A 20064-nucleotide genomic window follows, 5' to 3' on the forward strand; every position below is an offset into this window, starting at 1 on the left:
AATTTATTAACTTGACAACGAATGATAAAATACTTCTTTAAGATTCTATCGGGGTGTGAGGAGGAAGCTCCTGACCTTTAATATGTTTATTTTTCAACTTGGGATTCCTTGTCTGAACTCTAAACATTCAGTGTCGTATGCAATTTCAAACTCCAAGTTCGCCGACTTTTTTATTATTGTTTTATATTATAAGTACTCATCGTCCCTCTATCGCCCCTTAAGAATTTTTTACCTGTCTAAAATATTTTGTTCCGAATGCTGATTTTTTTTTATTGTCTGTAGACTGACGGCATGTTCCTGGGGGGAAAAAATCTTTCCATTTTTAATGTTCGAGAGGATAGAGGCTTTTGCAGTTTCAAATAAGTGTTTTTTTTATTTTTGTTTTGTCTTGTATTTAAACATTTAAAAAATATATTCCCAAAATTTCAAGTCATTTCGAGAAAAATTTGCTAAGTTATCAATTCAGTCTCCGCTCCTTCAACTGCAGCTCCGACAGCTGCCGAAGAATACAGCAGTTCTGATAGCTGCAGACGCTCAGAATGTCAGTGCTGCTTGTTTGGGGTTAGTTAAATTTACTATAAAAAATAATGAAAAAAAGAAGAAACTGAGGAGATCGAAGCTGCTACAGTGACTGTATTCTATGGAGCTGAAATTGGTGCTTTTGAGCTTCTAAAACTTTAAACGCGTTTTTCTCAAAACCACTTTTTTAAACTCTGTTTTCACTCCTATTTTCAAACCAATTGACTGATTCATTTATAATTTAGTGCACACATTCTGCATATAAATAACCTCCCCCTATGTTGTGTTTGAGTTTTTTTTTTTTTTTTTTTTTTAATACTTTTTTTTACTAACAAAATAGTGGAACTTTTCGTTAAGAAAAGCACTTTAAGCTTTAAATGGCCGCCAAAAATTTAAAAATCAAGCAGAAAAAGATATGAGAACGTAGGGCGGAGGACTAATTAATACTTTGACTAAATTCAAATAGAATTTGATTTCAAATAAATGTCAGCTGTGATACAGTGAAACCCGCAAATAATCTTTCTCCTAAAGTGCTCTGGGAAAAGCACTGCCACCGGCTTGTCTGTGGATATTTTTTTTATCAAAAATTTATAGAATATTCTTAAAACCATACATAATAATGCACAAAAAGTTTTAATAAATTTAATCAAACTATTTTCTTTAAAAAAAATTCGTACAAGAAGTGAATTTTTTGGCGCTGAAAACCCTACCACTCACCGCCCCTGCCTTAAATAATAATAGCTTTCAACACTCATTAATCATGTTAAGTTATCAGAGTTTTTAGATATTAACTATGAAAATTTAAAGCATCTTGCATTCCAACTCTCGGAAAAGAGGTCCTTTTTATACTGAAATAAACATCAATTTTAAAATTTCGAACATCAATGCGCTTTTATTTTCAGACTAGAAAGTCGTCCTCATATATCGGCTATCTATATATCAGGATGTTTGAAACACGTTATTTAAATTTGAGCTTGTGTGTCAACTGTCGTTTTTGTTTTGTTTGACAGAAATGCCACTTATTATTGTTGCCAGGTTCTAAAACAGGGTTGCATTTGAGTTGTGGATTTAAAATACACGTTTATTAAATTTTCTACGTTAGGAACCGTAATCTAAAATTAATAAAACCAGAACACGTTCGATTAAAAGGTGAGAATCTAAAAAAAAAAATTGAAATGTCTCAATTTCAAAGTGATAATAAAAACACGATTTTTTTTTTTTTTTTTTCAATATTAAGAGTCACCTATCACAACACGGAATGTTGTTCAACAGCAAGTACAAAAGGTTATTTTAAACTTGAAGAAAACGATCCCATATAGAGACAAACGCCCCTTGGAGGATTACTTCCAGAATGGGAACAGCAGAACTAGAATAACAAGAACAGTAGCACAATCAGATTTTAACTTCTCGGGGGAGGAGGGGGGGGGGGGTCATTACATGGATAAAATAAGATCCGCAATATGTGTTACAAACAATGACTTTGGGGGAAAGTGCTCTTGCTGTAACCTTTTATATGAGTATTGCACGACATTTGGGGTATAAAGTCCAAAACCCCTACTGTAGAAATATCCCTGTAACCCCTCGTAAGCGTTCTAATACAAGCAACCTCTTTCGACGGGCAATCACAGAGGTAAAAGAAGATCACACTGACCTAATCAAGAACGTTTAGATTTTTTCAGATCAGACTGATCGAGCATCAAGTTTTTCTTTTATATATGAACCCCAGGCAGTCAACGTATCGTGCAAATTTAATTACAAAACTTTTGGCATTAAATGAAATCTTCAGCAGTAATTGGTTATTTTTACAAGTTATGCTTTGAAAAACTTCTTAAAGTGCATAATACAGGTTTTCCCTTCCCTATTTTCAAGCAGACATTTTTTTTATGAACACTAATTTAGGGGTATGCATATATTTAAAATAAACAATATTGCCACTATTTGTTTGAATCATCAAAATGGATTGCTATAATCCAGTTTATAATACCTTACTACGTTTTAACTGTGTATATTCTGGTGGAATTTAATGAAAACTTTGCAAAATGTAAATAATTGTCAAACAGAGAAGGTTTAAGCTCGTGGAATTAAATTGGAAATTCGTCTTTTAAATTCCCTTTGCTTAAAGACTAATTATTTGATTTCTCTTAAGAGTAAAATTCGAAAGGAATCTAAATGTCAATGTACTTTGATAAAGTACTAGCTGGTCAGAAGTTTTGAAATTGAAAACCAGAATTAAATTACCGCAAACGATTGTATAAAGCTACATCATATGTTTTAAATGAATCAATATTATTGCCTTTGAAAGCAAGGCTGAAAGCGGCAAATTTTAATATTCCGTTTGCATTTCCCACTTAACGTTATAAAATGATTCGATTTTATTATTGTTTTAAAGCTGAAGTCATATTCTCATCCCAAACAAACAGAAATTACTATAAAAGAAATAAATTATCAGATTTTCTTTTAAATAAAATAATTTTCAATCCAGATAAACACTGTGGGATATACACTTTCAAAAATTAATATTTTTAGGAATGTCTTCAGAAATAAGAAACCAATTGTTCTCTAAATTTTATCACATTAAAAGGTATGCTTTAGCTAACATTTTTTTACAAAAATTAAAGCTAGTTAAGTTAGGTTAGCAGTATTAATATGAAGAAACCGAAAAGGTTTCTTAATCATCCTTCATCGTAAATAGCTGGGAATAAGCGATCAATTTCGTACATAAGTTTACTTGCTACGTACAGTTTTTTACATATTTTCGTGAAAGTATCGCTTATTATCACGAAAACCATAAGCATTTCTTTTGAAAATAGGTATTTTATTTGGAATTTATGCTTTAAATAATGCATTTATTGTTAAGAATATTTCATTTACAAATGCAGTTTTAGTTTTTCACGTTATGAATTGTGATGTTATTTCACTCTGTGTGAACTCATGCTTTTATTGAATCCAAAGCCTTATGATATCCACGATGCGCAGAACGTTGTTCACACGTTTTGAAATTATTACATCTTTTTTCTCCAGAGCAAAAGTTTATTTTTTCCTCTTTCAGCAGTGTTGCTAAAAAATATCAGCTAAATTTAGCGTTTTCTCTTTTTCCGTAAAAGATTTTTTTATCTTCTTTATACTAACAATAAATGAAATTTAATAATTCTACACTTTTATGTCTCGATTATCCCTGATATGAGCAGCTAAGTTTCTAAAATATTAAATTATTTAGAAGTTAAGCAGGTGTTATTTACCGTCCTTAGTGTAACTACCCCAATCTCATCTTTACCAAGTATACTCTAATTATTTATTTTGCAACAGGAAAACAGTTTAATGAGAAAATAATATTACTATTTATTATTTTTAAGTTAAATGTGAGGTTTACATTTTTTTTTTTTTTTTTTTTTTTTTTGTTTTGGTTTTAAGTTCCGCAGCTGTTAAAGCTAACGCTGCGCATATTCCAAGTTACTTCTATAAATTATAGGGCCACCGAGAGACAAGCGGAGCCTTTTGTCAGTTTAGTCACTGGATTGCTTCCTTCTCCACTCCCCCCCCCCTTGAAATTTCAAAAAATGCACTCTACTCCAATTCCGAGCCGGAGCCTCATAAGAGCCGGACACCTAGTTTCCGACTGGCTGGCATGGTCCTTCGTTGCCTCTGTAGATTTATTAATCGACTCGGTATGAAAAATACTCTTTTAAGTCGTTTAATGTATCCATTGGGGTGTTTTATATTTTACTTACTCAGTGTAGAGTAACTACTGTGCTAACTACTGTACTAACATGGTAGATGCTAGTACAGTTACTTCTGCAACGTACTGCATTACAACGCTTGTTTTGAGTCTCGTTTAAATATTGAATAATTTTGTTATCTTTATCTTTACTAATAATAAAGCTGAAAGTCGCTCTGTCAGAATCTCTCTCTGTCCGGATCTCTGTCTGTCAGGATCTCTGTGACGCGCATAGCGCCTAGACCGTTTGGCTGATTTTCATGAAATTTGGCGCAAAGTTAGTTTGTAGCATGGGGGTGTGCACTAGGGTGGGCCGAAAAAACTTTTTTTGGAAATCTGTTTTTGGATAGTGCGGAAAAGTTGCTATATGGACCCGTTATTACCCATAAAAAATTTCGCTAAATTTGTTTAATATTTAGCCGGCGCTATTTGACCTTGAAAAACTGAAAAAAAGGACAAAAATGCACTTTTTTCAAAAAAAAAAAAAGGGGGGGGTGGCAAAAATAAAAGTTTGAAGCTAGTTTCAACAAACATTAGAAATATCTGTCAGTGCATTAGTTGAAATCCTCAAAGATTTTTATACATTTCGTAGAATATTTAGCTACGCTCCTTTAAGACTGAAACATTGGAAAAATGAAAAAAAAAAAAATAAAAAATAAATAAATAAATAAAAGTATTTTCGAAATAAGTAAATACTGATATGTTACGCAATACGTTACCTAGAAAAAACAGTGAAAATTCAATCAATTTTATGCGACATTTGTACGCCAATTTTAAAAAATGCACACACTCAAATAAAAAATAGTTATAAGATGCTAATTTTTTAATCTTTGGTTCCAGTAGTTTCTTCGGGATAATAAACGGCGCTCAACTACTTCTATTATTCCTAAGATTATTTTATAACTATTTTATATATATTTGACAAATAGAGCCCTTAAGTATTAAAAAAATGTGAATCCTCTGAAGTCCTTTAAACTGATTAATGAATTGAACGCAAGTATTCTTCTTTAAAAGAAATGCTGTAATTCTACACTTCCACATCTGGGAATTAAGCAATTAAAGGGGTCCTCTCTTGCGTCCAATGCCCACAATGAGTTGCCACTGAGGCATCTTATACTGGAATTGGACGGTTGCACAAAGTGGCCACATTCATATTCTGGAGCTATCGAACAACTTCTTAGAGATTGTAAAAAAAATCCGGTGGTCAAATTTGATAAAATTGACTGCAATCTTCTGGTTTTGGACATGGAAGATATAAAAAATTTAAGTATTGAACAACAATATTTGTATAGAATCTGTCTTGCCGTAAAAGATGGTCAGTTGTCCTTCAAGCGTGGCTGACAGTAGCCCAGGGAAACTCAGTCAGTCATGCGCGATGGCTGACAACTGCAAACCATTTGTTACGCTTGTATATAGGCACTCCAACTCCATCAAAAAATCTTACAATACTTGTAAGGTATGTAATGTTAGTTTATGCTCCAATGTGGTTTGAAATAAAAATAAAACCGAACTGCCAGTACGGCGCCCAATATTTTTGGAAAATGATTTCTCTTGGAAGGCAGTTTCCAGACAACGTTAAGGAGATAATTTTCAAAGTTCTCTCAAGTAATGCATATTTCGCTCATCCTGAACAGCTACTGTTGACAATGTTGTTTGACTCAAGAAAATACATTCGGGAATTAGCTCTTAGGCGCATTCTGAACTCTAGAAATCAGAAGACGAAGAGCTCGGATGGTGTACGATTTTTTGAGCGTCCTAAACTCAATTTTGAAACCGTTGATTATGTTGATTTGGCAAACTGTGTTGTAACAGAGCCAACTCTTACAATGCATCTAAAAGACCAATAATGGAAAGAAATGTTCAAAGAACATTCTACAGAGTTTACTTTCGAGAAATTTCCCAGCCACACGCAAGCTGTGAAACGTTGTGTGAAACTAATAACCGAAGTTGCAATAAAAGTTCGTGGTGAAACTGCACGAGATGGATACATTCGTGCAAAACTTCATGCTAGGAAAGAACTTCCATCATTTGATAACAAGGGACAATATTATTCCAAAAAATAATATTCATTATGCATGAGGTATTATAAATCAAATTTGAAGATTTCTTTTTTAAAATTTTATTATCTATATATGTAATTCTAGAAAATGTATGATACTATTGCGTGATAATAATTACTATGATTAATAGTGCTATTTAATTAATTAGTCTATGATTTAATTTTGAAAAATAATTTTCACATTGGTTTTTAAAGAAATTCAATATTTTTTCATTTTTCTTCAATTTTTGATGTCGGAAAGGAGCGGTTAAATGCTCATTAAAATCAATGAAACATTTTATAGGCTCGAACTGGCTCATTATATAACATTTTAGGTGCATTCCTGCAAAATATTTGGAATTTAGTTTTTTAAAAAAAATTTCGACAAAAATTCATTTTTCTCTTTTTTTACGGTTTTTCAATGTAAAATAGCGCCGGCTAGATATTTTTTAATATCCAAGAAATTTTTTGTGAGTGCTAACTAGCTCACTACGCAACTTTTGCGCGCTATCCAAAAATTGATTTCGAAAAGAAATTTTTTTCGGCTTATTTCGGCCCACCCTAGTGTGCACCTCGAAGCGATTTTTAGAAAATTTGATTTTATTCTTTTTCTATTTCAATTTTAAGAATATTTTCCGGAGCAAAATTATCCGAAGATGGACGAGTAAATTACGAAATTATCATGACGTGGAATGGGAGAATGAATGAACATAGCCGATTGGCGAGAAATTCGCCATCCATTATTTGTAAATATATAGACGAACCGAATGACGTTTTAATTTTCAACTACGGGCAAAGCCGTGTGGGTACCACTAGTTGTAAATATACAGGCGAAACAAAAGCCCTTTTAATTTTCTATTACGTGCGAGGCCGTGCGGTTACTAAAGCTACAGAGTTTCTTCTTTAGTCATAGTGCAAAGTTTTATTTTGAAAAATAATCATTATCTTTATTATTTTCAAACTCCTAAACAATGGATATCCTGCGTCAAACTATTAAGGCTGTATCGATACAAGTATAATATGTAAGCTTTCATGTTTTGGGAACATATTCAACTGCATATCTTTTGAATAAAATACATTTACATTTCAAAGAAATATCTCATGAAATCGCATCCACAAGGATTTCATTACTTTATACATTTGAAATCATCATCTTGGGAGCTCTGTGACTTGAAACGAAATGAATTTTGAATCATATGGGAGTTACATGCGGTACATTTTCATATTCCGTGTCAGATATAACTTTATGATTTCGAATTAAAAAAAACTTAAAATAAGTATCATCAAAAGATTTGAGTACTGATACTAAAGACATTTTTGTTACCCTATCCACAAAAATGTTCTTGAGTGACTTTAAATGATGATTTATCTCTTTTATTTCTTTAGTAATGAATTCAGGAAAGAGGGTCTGAAAACATACTTTGATGCAAAACGATTAAGATTTAATAGCATGGTAAAGCGTAAATGATCATTTCATTTTTATACCTAATGTACACACTAGTGAAATTGCATGTAAATACTGAGGAAAATAGCGATTTAATTGCAGAATGGATTGATTAAGATGAAAATCAGCGAGGAGAACCTTCAGTGTTTTGATGTTTGAATGCGATATCCAGTAGAAAATAGTATGATTCAATAAGCCTAACAACGTACAGAGGGCTAATTTGCGTGGGTAGGTGAAAGATAGTAACTGCACTTTTTTTTTTAATTGAAATTTATTGTACAGTAGTTTTACTGTACAAGCTTGTGTATTTGGTTTCCGCTGGAAAAAAAAGAGCGAAAAAGTCTAGTACCAACATTTCCTTTTTGTTAGTATTACATCCAAAACAAGTTTCTTCAAATTCTCTCTCTCTTTTTTTTTCTGAAGCTTGAAGCTTTTTTTTACTTTCTTTTACAAAAAAAGAAGTATTATATTTGCAAAAAAATTCTCACTCAAAAATCGGAATTGGCCCTAATTTTCATTTTGCTCACACCCGAATGAATGTTGAGATATTTTTTGGACCCGACCAAGAACGTACAAGTACCCAAAATATCCATTTTGACGATACCCGAGTTAATTACAACGAGATTTCTCGTGACGTCCGTATGTACGTATGTGTGTATATGTATCTCGCATAACTCAATAAAGATATATCCTAGAAAGATAAAATTTGGTACGTACACTCCTAGTGGGGTCTAGTTGTGCATCATTCCTTTTGGTTGAATTCGGATGTTCCTAAGGGGGTCTTTTGCACCTTTTTGGGGGGAAATCATTGTTAATTTCAATGGTAACTCAAGTGGTGTTGTAACTTGACAAACACTTGACGATATATCACCAAGCTTCTGGCCGCCAAGTTTTGTCGCCAACTTGGCGAAAAATTTGGCGTTTTTTTTTTCTTTTAATTTTTAAGATGATTTTTCACAACATTTCATGTTTTAAGAAATGTTTAGAGCAGTTGTTAAATGTTACAACCACTGAGAAGAGATAAAATGGAGGGAGAAAAGATTTTCATTCATGAAACCAAAACCCTAAATCACGCGATAGATCTTAAAGCAAAGCATTGGAAGAAATCAGGTTACTTTCGCTAGTTTCATGCAAAACGTGCCAACCATCCGTCATTGTTGAGTACGTGACTTGGAGTCTTTGGGTCTGCGTTTGCTAAAGCAATGATTGAACTCGCTCCCTCCGTTTTAATTCCTGCTCTAAGGTTACGATCTGTAGTTGCTCTAATGCACGCGTCACAACAAAGGCGCAACGATAATGAAAGTTTGTATAATGGATCGTTATTGCGACAGTGATTACTTTGTCGTTGCGACCCATGCATTACAGCTGCAGGTCGCAAATTTCGACAACTGCTTTAAACCTTTCTAAAAAATTACAAAAAAAAATCGCGTAAAATCGTCTTTGTGCAATAAATTTGTGATCTGTTTTGCATCAGTTTGTTTCTGGCTTTTTGTGGATTTCGTTTGCGACCATATGCTCCATATGATTCTTACTTCTTATCCTCCTCTCTAACACCCTTAAAGTGTTGCCCTAGAGTTTCGACTCACCGGTATATACGAGGATTGTCCGTAAAGTAAGTTTCCCTATTTACCACAAGCGCGCGGATCGCTGTTACGCGCAATCTGGCAAACCTAGCGTGTATTTTGGTCTCTCCCCTCCACATCTGCACTCTGTTAAACTCACTGAGACCTTTAGTGTGGTTTTGGCAGCCATAAAGAATGGAGCTCCCGATTTCATCTCTCGCCACATGTGAAGTGCGATCAGTGATACTGCGAAACGCAGAAAATCCTTACCCGAGTAGCATCAACTCATCGGCCGTTCATCGAAATCCGATCAAACTTTGATCGGCCGAAGATCGGCCAATGATCGGATTCCGATGAGTTTTCATCGGAAATTGCTCCAATATGTCTCATCGGCAATAGTAGAATCCGATGATCGGAATCCGATGAATTTTGCTCCCTATACCGATGAGATTTGGAGCAATATACGAGCAGTGCTGTTCCGAGGCGATGAATTTTGGATGAAAATAGGATGAGATTTGGAGCAATATACGAGCAGTGCTGTTCCGAGGCGATGAATTTAGTATGAAAATACGATGAGAAGTAGTAACAACTGCGATATAGGGACAAGCAGGAGGTAAAAAAATAACAGCGGGAAGGGGGGGTCCGCCATCTTGAATGATCACGTGACCCTTCCGCCATCTTGAAAACTTTCAGGAGCGGTAATTTTGGATGACGACATTTGAGACAATTATTTAATATATTTTAATATTTTTTAATAACTTGTTTATTTAATTTCTAATTTAACAACTTTTGTTGGACGTGACTCATGAGTTCAATCTAAGTCGCTTTAGCCAGGAATCGAACCCTAGACCTCTGGAATATGAGATTCATATGCTAACCACTAAACAAGTAATGCTCTTCCCAAGGAGGAAAATAATGTATTAAATGGAAAATCATCTGTGGCGCCATCTATCGGGTGGCAAGGCCATGACAGATTTCTGAACGGAAAGTGAGAATTTTATTCAGTGAGTATACTTGTGGCGCCAGCTATCGAAGAGTCGGAGTCGATAATTTTGGGAGTCAAATTGAACGGAGTGGACTTGTTTTGGAGATAGAGAGAAATCATTCAAGAGTCGGAGTCTCATTTTGTTGGCAATTCCAGTGAGGTAATCGGGGTTGGAATCGTGGAGTTAAAATTGAATTGATTTTGCAGCAAATCGGAGTAAACCCTTCCAAAATCCAGGAGTCGGATTCAGATGTAAAGTCTCAATCATTTTTCCTCCGATTCTCAACCCTGAATGTTGATCTGTATAGCATTACGTTTGATCAATAGCCGGATATTCGAATAATAAAACTTATCCTATTTTAACAGTTGGAAGATTTCCAAAAATTTTAGATTGGGAAAATTTTTATCGGAAAATTTAAACGACCTACTTTTTTTAAGATGAAATGTAACTCGGCAAATTTTCATCGGAAAATTTGATCGTTATGATCTCTTTTTCCGGTGAAATGTAGCTCGGCAAATTTTCATCGGAAAATTTGATCGTTAAGATCTCTTTTTCCGATGAAATGTAGATCAGCAAATTTTCATCGGAAAATTTGATCGTTACGATATCTTTTTCCGATGAAATGTTGCTCAGCCAATTTTCATCGGAAAATTTGATCGTTACGATCTCTTTTTCCGACGAAATGCAGCTCGGCAAATTGATCGTAAGGGTATAGTTTTCCGATGAAAAACAGCTCATGAAAACCGTTCTCGGATTCTGATCGCAACGATATCAGCGTGCATTACACGATGAGTTTAGGAGGAGTCGATGATCGGCCGAGCAAAATCCGATGAGTTGATGCTACCTGGGTAGAAGAGGCATACAGAACAAGAGAAGGGGCATGCTGACGAAAGGAGTTCGTTTTCATCAGGACAATGCTCGTCCGTACACAGCCCACGTAACCACCTCGTTCAGTACGGATTTCGAATGGGAAAGTCCTACACCCTCCCTACACCCCGGACATGGCGCCAAGCGCTTATCATCTCTTCCCTGGTTTGAAAAAAACATTTCAGTGATACGAATTTTACAACCGGAGAAGAGCTGAAAGAAGAGGTTCTGAGTTATCTTCGGAGCGCGGCGAGAAACTTCTACAATGAAGGCACAGAAAATATTGTTACCTGGATGAAAAATTGCATCGAAATCAATGGTGACTACGTTGAAAAATAGTTTAAAGTCCAAGCTTTCCAATGATGCATTACTCGGTGTAAGTAAAAATGTTTTTCATTGTGAAAAAAAAATAGGAAAACTTTTTTTTACGGACAAACCTTGTATGAATACAAGTTTTGTGTTTTCAAACCTTGAGTTTATCTGAAAATAAAAGATTTACACTAAAATGTAGAACTATGTGTCAGTTCGGTTTATTTAACATTCGTATCACCAATTACGTTTTGTTCGCTTAACAAAATTTTAAACTAACTGCAATCAATTCAATCTAGTAAAATACATTGTATAAACTAAATGTTCTGTGCCGACATGAGCTAAAGCAAAATGTTTGTTAAAATTATTTAGTCCAAGTCAAATAGTTTTTGAATTTCTCAAAACGATAAATTAGAATAAAAATGTTTAATGTATGCAGACTTTATAAACTTTTTAGTTCTGTTCTCCCCTAATTAGTAGAGACAATAACTGTTTTCAGATATATCTTCTCTAATGAATTTAACTGTTCATTCGTTTCTGTTAAAACTAAAGCATATATTTTCCTGAAAACTTCATCGACATAAATGAGAGAGAAATGTTTTAATCGTAAAACATGAAACTAGAAAGGAAAAGTTTTCGGAATGTGTTTAACTAGTTAAAATTATCTTTTTCTAGAAAATATTATTTATGAATCATTTCAAAAATATTTTAAACTATTTGACTAACAAAAGTGTCTACAACATGAAAATATTATTTTTCCCTTCAGGCCGTTATGATTCTAACAATAAAATAGCAAGCTTCGTCATGTACCAATTCGATAAACCATTTTATTTAACTTTAAGAAGTTTTGAGGGAAAAATACTTAAAAACAAAGTGAAATAAAATTATAACGTTTTAGTAATGCGTACATAAACACACACAGACACAATTTCTCTCACACCATAAAAAAAATGTATGTGCTCCTTAACTTAGCATTTTCCGAAAGCAAGCGATCTTTTTAGTTAACAACATGAAAAAATAGTCTCCGCGTTACAAAACTGACAGTGACACATAATCATAAAAGCTTGCGCAGAATGGGTTGTCTGACAAATGAGGATGAAAACCTACAATGGTACATATTTCACCCGTGAAAACTACAAGAGTTGAGCTCTTAATGCCATTACCAAACTTTGAAAAAAAAAAAAAACCTTTAAAATTTTCAAAATTAATTTGATTTTTGAAATTTGGAATTCAAATTATGCTTTTCGTAATCACGAGTTGCTACAGGACCCTACTCATTGGTTACTACCCCATTCGCTTGTTTCTAGAAATGGTTCCTGTCTCTGCTCTTGGGCAGTTACGTGTGTATAGTTGTGTATGTGTAGGCTTGTGTGTGTGCGCAGACCTGTGTGTGTGCGCAGACCTGTGTGTATGCACGCTGGCGTGTGTGTATGTGTGTAAAGGCGTGTGTGTGTATATGTGTAAAGGCGCGCGTGTGTGTAGAACATGGACGCCACCGACCAGGAGCAGCAGCTACCGGGAAGAGTCGTGCCTGCAGAGAACGGTGGGTTTGAAAAAGGAACCGGACATTAAGGACGGTCAAATAAAAACAATTAGCAATCGTGATTGCTCAAAACAAAAAATAATTAATTTGAATTTTGACATCTTGAATTCAAATTATGTTTTTCGCAATCATGAGTGTGTATATAGGCGCGTGTGTTTGTGTGAGGGGGGTATGTGTGTTTGTGTGTGTAGGCATTTGTGTCTGTGTGCTGGCATAAGTGTGTGGGTAGTTGTGTGTATGAATGTGTGTGTGTGTGCGGGGGGTATGTGTATATGTGTAGGTATTTGTGTCTGTGTGCAGGCATGAATGTGTGGGCAGTTATGTGTGTGTGTGTTTTTGTGTGTATGTGTAGGTGTCTGTATGTATGCGTATGTGTGTGAAGGTGTATGTAAGTGTTTGTGTGTGTGTGTATGTATGAGCGTAAGTGTAGGGCACGGACGCAACCTGGAGACGGATTTCACTAGAGGAGCAGCATCGTGAGGAGCTGGTCGACGGTGGCGGTGGGAAAATAAAATAATAGGACGCCAAAAACAGTCAAATGAAAGCAATAAGCAATCTTGATTGCTCAAAAAAAGGAAATTAATACTGCAGAAATATTGGAAATCGGGGAGGTTTTACCAATAAGGGACTTGACATGTGATGATTTTTTTTCCATGAAATGGATATTTAGGGAAAGTGTTAGTCATATTATTTGCTGACCAGTCACACAACAGTACTTGGCAAGGATAAGCCATTTCAGAATTGTCAGTGGTTTTCAAGAAATTCAGAGTTAAATGAATGATTCTGCATCTTAACAGAAAAGTCTAAAGATTTTGTAATTTTTTAAATTTTAACCTTCAGTTTTGAGGGAAATGAATTTTAAAAGTATGCATGCTTTAGTCACTTTTCTAGCTATGATCTTTCTGTTAATGCACAGTAGTTTCATATAGCTTTAATCTAAGTTGCTATAAATGTAAATGAAACAAAAAAAAGTTAACTAGTGAACTTTGACCCAGCTTAGTAGGGGGAATTGACCCTCAGACTAATTTGATATATTTTTTTTTTCAATGAATTTTTAATTTTGAATAGATAAAATATCATTTAGGCCTAATGATTTACTTTTATTCATACAATGACATTAATATTGTGAATATGAAGGCCTGATTAAATTTTTTTTGTGAATAACTAAAATATGTAATCTAAAAAGTTGTTTCTATTTGAAACAACTAAAATACTAATAATCTTTGAACTTTGAACCCAATAAGTTGCTACTTAGTAAAATAACAGAAATATTGCTTGGGTCTGATCTGATAAAGTTTGACTTCGGTTCTCTTGCTGATATGGAGTAAGATTAATATTAATTTAAAAAATACATGTGTAACACTTCACTTAAAGAGTGAACTATTTGGATATTATCTTCAAGTATCACTTATTTAATCAAAAAACACCATCAAAACAGCGTTTTTGATTTCAATATCTATGAAATTTCCTGATGATATGGAGTAAGATTAATTATGTAACACTTCACCTAAAGAGTGAACATTTTGTATATTCACCTCAAATATCACTTAGTATTTAAAAAAAAAAACGCCATCAAACCTGCGTTTTTGATTTATATATCTGTGATTATTCTTACATTCATGAGGGTGGTCATGTCTCCCTAACTGTTGTCCTCCTTAGCTCTAGGGACACTTGACCCATTTGCAGACTTAATAAATATAATTTTTTTGTACCATTTCTACTTGGAATCATGCATTTATTTTTAGCCATAATAATGTGGCAAACTATTTAGGAATATTTTTTATTTCGTTCTAACTATTCCACAAAAAAAAAGAAAAAAAAATAATAATGATAAAAAATTTCCTTTCCCCTACGTATTTTCACGATGCTTTAATTTTCGCGATTTTCACGAGCCCGTTGTAAGTCGAAAACTTAAGCATCGCGAAATATTTCAACTTTATATGTACAGTTTAAATTTGGTTCAGTTCAAATAAAATTCATGAAATGTTTCGCTCGCTAAATCCCGGATATCTTTACTTTTGCGGCTCACTAAACTAAGTGTTTTTACACTACATGACTTTACCAGTAAAAACTTCAATACAAGCACAAGCCAAGAGACGCAAAAAATCCAAAAACCTATAATTTTGTCTTAGTATGTACTTTACATGTAACCCTAAGAGATTGTTCATTAAAACTACTTGTTGTAGTAATCTAACAGAAGAACCAATACATATATAAAAATTGGAACAGCAAAAACATTTTGCATTTTAAAATTTTGAATTAAAAATGAAAATGAAAATTTCCTCGGATCTGATGTGCTTTGTTTGTTAATTAAATATCCTAATAACAGAACATTTAAAATGATATTATCAACTTTTCAACTTCATACAAAATAACTTAATGTGAAAACAATGTGACAGACGTATCAGCTTCACGTTCCACAAGACATATCAGAGAAAGAAATAGAAAAACTGATAAAATTTCAGAAACTGCATATTTTTGATTAAATTGCTTGGAGCCGAAGGATTAATCAAGTGAAGCAGCTTATTTGGCAGACGCTGCACTAAGAATTTCCCAAAAGAACAATCTTCCCTTATTCCTGTCAAGTTGCATTATTTTTGTTTTTACTTTGGTTGAAGCAGCGAAGCAAATGGAAGTAGTCAAAGCAAATTTAGGACCAACTCCGTAATTGCTGAGTAAACAAGAACTTACACTAATAGATTAAGGCATAAAAAATATAACGAGTGCTTCAGTTTGTCCTTTTAGTTTTGCTTTTAATTGTAAAAATTGACAGCGGTTGTTAGTACAAATGATCAAAGTTTTTTAAAGTCATATAATTCAAAATGTTTGAATTACAATCAACTGCATGGTTTCTACTTAAGTAAAAAAACTTTCTCTGTATGGTTGTTTTTAATTTCTTTGTGAAAGTCTTAGGCAATTTATTGAGATTTGCAAAAGTCATGTTAATCTTCATGTTTTGAAAAATGAGCTAAAATGGTTATACTTCCAAATAACTGTAACGTAAGGAATTTATATATATATACGCCTTTAGTTTTTACGAAAAAGTCTACTTTTAAAGTAAACTCTAAAGAAAAAAGACCCCGGCGATGAAGTGCAAGTTTTATTACAAATCTCTTGCTTTCAAACATAAGATGACAAAACCACAAGCCAAAAGTGTTTGCATTAATAAATCGTAAAAATTATATTTACAACGAATAAAAAAGTTGGTAATGATTTTGCGAGCGCATTTAGATCATTAAGTAATCAGTTTCTTACCCATTTTATTAGCTTATAAATGCAACAGGAAGGCATTCATCGGATGGATGATCTTAATTTTTTTTTGAAACTGATATACCTAAAAACTGCATATAAAACATGGTTAAATCTACTTTTAGTTTTTTCTCGAATCGTGACCTTTGATTTTTTAAAGATCATCAAAGTCATTTTGGTAGTCAAATTTGGGACTTTTGGAGCTTTTTGGCCCACATCTATTTGAATTACACTTTTGACAGTTAATTTTATATTTTGTTGTTGAAGTATATAGGATAATAGTCTCACATGCTGAGTTATTTACCGGTAATTTCATAATCAAAATAATGGCAACAGGCGAAACTTAAATGTCATAACAACATTTTTACTCTTTTCAAAGGGTGATAACCCGCCTTAGGGGTCAAAAACGCAAAATGGAAAAATGGTAAAAACTAATCACTAGCATCACATTAATGGAAAAAAAAACTGTGTGTGTTCTTTTTATCCTTTTTAGTGTAAAGATCTAAGTAAGATTTAATTAAAAACACAATGTCTTGAGTAATGAAGTAGTCCATTCAAGTAATATGCATGTTGCGTACATTGTTTTGCGTATTAATTTTGTAAAAAGATACAGTTGTTTGAAATGGAGTAATATTTCTAGTTAACGCATACACTGAAACAAAAATAAAAGGTAGAAAAATATCGTTGCATATTCCTAAATTATGTGTTTTATATACTATTATGATATATCTATACTGAAAAAACATATTGTTACTAAAAGAATTATTTTAATTTGATAACTAAAAAATATTTGGACATGAATGAGTACTTCATACGTGATTGACAGCTCAAGTAGTTAACATATGGACTCTACTAATAATGTGTATCACACACAAACATTTGAAATATATACAAACACACTCTCTGTACATTAACTTATGTTACTCGACTTAAACAAATAAAAAACACTATACACATAATTGAAAAAAAAGAAAGAAAAGAATTAAGTGCATTTTTAAGTTCTTTTTTAAGTGGTTTTGATAAAACAAACTATTTCACTAGCACCACAGTGGTGCACAGTATGGGGCGTGCTGGATTGCTTTACCTAAGCATATTTATAATTTGATATTTTGAAACTGTACCCGGACCAGGACGATGACAAATGACAAATCACGAAATTTACAGTCATAAATACAGGCTACCGGAATTAAAACAAAATTTATCTTAGTATATGAAGATAATTCCTTTTATTTAGACCAAAACCCATCATAATTTTATATATTTTGAATAAATATTTACTTTTTCCATATAATTCTGTTTCTTTTCCCCAAAATTGTCATTTTTCGTGGGAATGGCTGACCACATAGATATTATTCAAAACTCGTGAAACTTTATGTACATACTTTTTGTGGCATTTGGAGCAAAATTAACACAGGGGACAATTTTCACAAAATATTTTTAAATATACGGTGGGGGGGAGCACCCAAATGCATGTGTATTTGACACGCATAAAGTTCCTGAAAGCTATCTTTTATTAAACACATTTACCAATTGATACAAAACGTTGGGATAATTCACTGTTACGTTGTGATAACTTAAAACAAATTTATCAAACAAACAATATGGTTTAAGTTCATTTTTTCGTATTTTGACCTGACATATAATTTGTTTAAAGAAGCCTTAATATAATTTTCATGAATGCTTGACTTTTGCTATTCGTATGCAAAAGTTGCAAAATAATGATAGAATGTTGTTTAACAGCAAACAAAGTTTCAGCTTCGACTGAATTTTAAATTAGAATTAAATTGAGCAAACTGCCTAAAGAGAATAGGAAGTTTTCTGTAGAGTTTGAATTAATTAAGTGGAAAGCTTTAGAACGGCTTTTATTACATTGTTTATTCAGCACCATCCGGTTATAAACTCATAGAAAGCTACTTTCTCTATTGTGTTGAAATGGCTACTTTAAATATTTATGCAGGAACAGCTTGACAATAAACTTTAAGTTTTTGAAGTCCTATGAAAAATTTTTATATTTTCAAAGGGTATGCATATTAGGCAGGGTTGCGGAGTCGGACAGAAAATGATAGACTCCAGAAATTTTAGAATCTACGACTCAGACTACTTCACCCCAAAATCAGTTCGACTCCACAGTCCTGGTATTAGGGTTAGATCATTCCACGTCAAATCGTCTAAATTAAATAGTCTGCCGTGCCGTCATGTCTCCGTAATTGTCCATCATTTTTTTTTACGAATAGATATCTATGAGAAATTCTTTTATATATATATATATATATTTTTTTTTTTTTTTTTTGAATGAAAATTACGCTTTGGAGAATTTTTCCAAAAATTCGATAATTGATCATTTTTCAAAGTCACGTTGGGGCATGAAATTAGAAAAAAAAGATCATTTTTTTTATTTTTCAACCAATTAAGCTGAGTTTGGTATCAATTTCCAGCTAATCAGGGTTGCCAACTTTGGAGAAACAATGTGAGGAGCATCTGCGCTGATTTTGAGGAGCAATTTAAAATTTTGTGGAGTAGCTCCAAATTTTGTATAAAAATCAATAAAAATAACTAAAACCACTTATCTAAAATTGTTTTAGAGCGTTAATAATCATTTTAAGCACTAGTATAAAAATATTTTTACATTGATAAACAGCTTCAATCGTTATTTCAATCTCTGAGAATAAGCATCTTTAATATTCCATTTTTTCATGTTTTTTATGATAAAATAGCAAAATTTAAGCTTGAAAGCGTTCGCCGGGAAATGCGGAGCAAAAGAACTTCTTTGCAGAGCCGCGGAGTTTCGCCATTTTTGCAGAGCAACTCCGCAAAATGCGGAGCAGTTGGCAACCTGAGCTAATACCGTTCTCTTTCAGTGTGAACAACAAAAAGTATTCTGTGAATAGTTGGGTGTTGTTACTTTTTATTTAAAATCAGTTTTTATGCTTTTTCAATTCGGAGATTAAATAAATCTTATCTCTGGGGTACCAACTATGATCTGCATCAATTTTTTTTATAGCACATTTAAATCATCTTCTTGCTATGTAGAAAAAAGCAGAAGGGTGTTTTTTGTTGCTTTGAAATAAAACAAAAACTAAAGTTTGTTTTGCAGAAAGTGAAAGTTTTCTATTACTTTAAAGCCTTTTTGAGCTTAAAAAAACCCAAATACTTTTCAGAAAAAATATACTGGAATGTCAAGGGAAAATGATTTGTATCAGTAATTAATCATTAAAATTTTGTTCTTTTTAGAAAATAAATGTGCGAAAACCTCCGTTTCAAATTTGATTTGAAAAAAAAAGACTTGAGATTGAAAATGTACAAAATATTAGGAATGGTAATAAGAAGAATAGCGTGAAAAATAATGGTATTATTTTGTATATTTTTCGTCAACAAATAAATAAACTAATAATTAAACTAAAATATAATAAAAAATATAAAATAAAAAACTATAATAAAAAATATAAAATATAAAATATAAAACATAAAATATAAAATAAACAATATAAAATATAAAATAAACAATATAAAATATAAAATAAAAATAATAAAATTAAAATAAAATAAAATTAAATAACAAAAAAATAAATAAATAAATAAAATAAAATAAAAATTAAATTAAGAATTAAATTAAAAATCAATTATTATTGAAAAGTTTTTATAGCAAGAACTTGTTTGGATTACGTAACACTTGATCCTCCACTCTTACAATACTCATGCAGCACAACTCTAGATTTATCTGAAGAAGATTACTTTTGATGATTGAAGTATATTTTAAAATCTCTTTGAAATTATTTTAAAAATTGATTAAAATTCTGATTTTTTTTCATCTTTTGATATAAAGGAAATATGT

The sequence above is a fragment of the Uloborus diversus genome, chromosome 4 (genome assembly GCF_026930045.1).
Source record: "Uloborus diversus isolate 005 chromosome 4, Udiv.v.3.1, whole genome shotgun sequence".
Classification (NCBI taxonomy): domain Eukaryota; kingdom Metazoa; phylum Arthropoda; class Arachnida; order Araneae; family Uloboridae; genus Uloborus; species Uloborus diversus.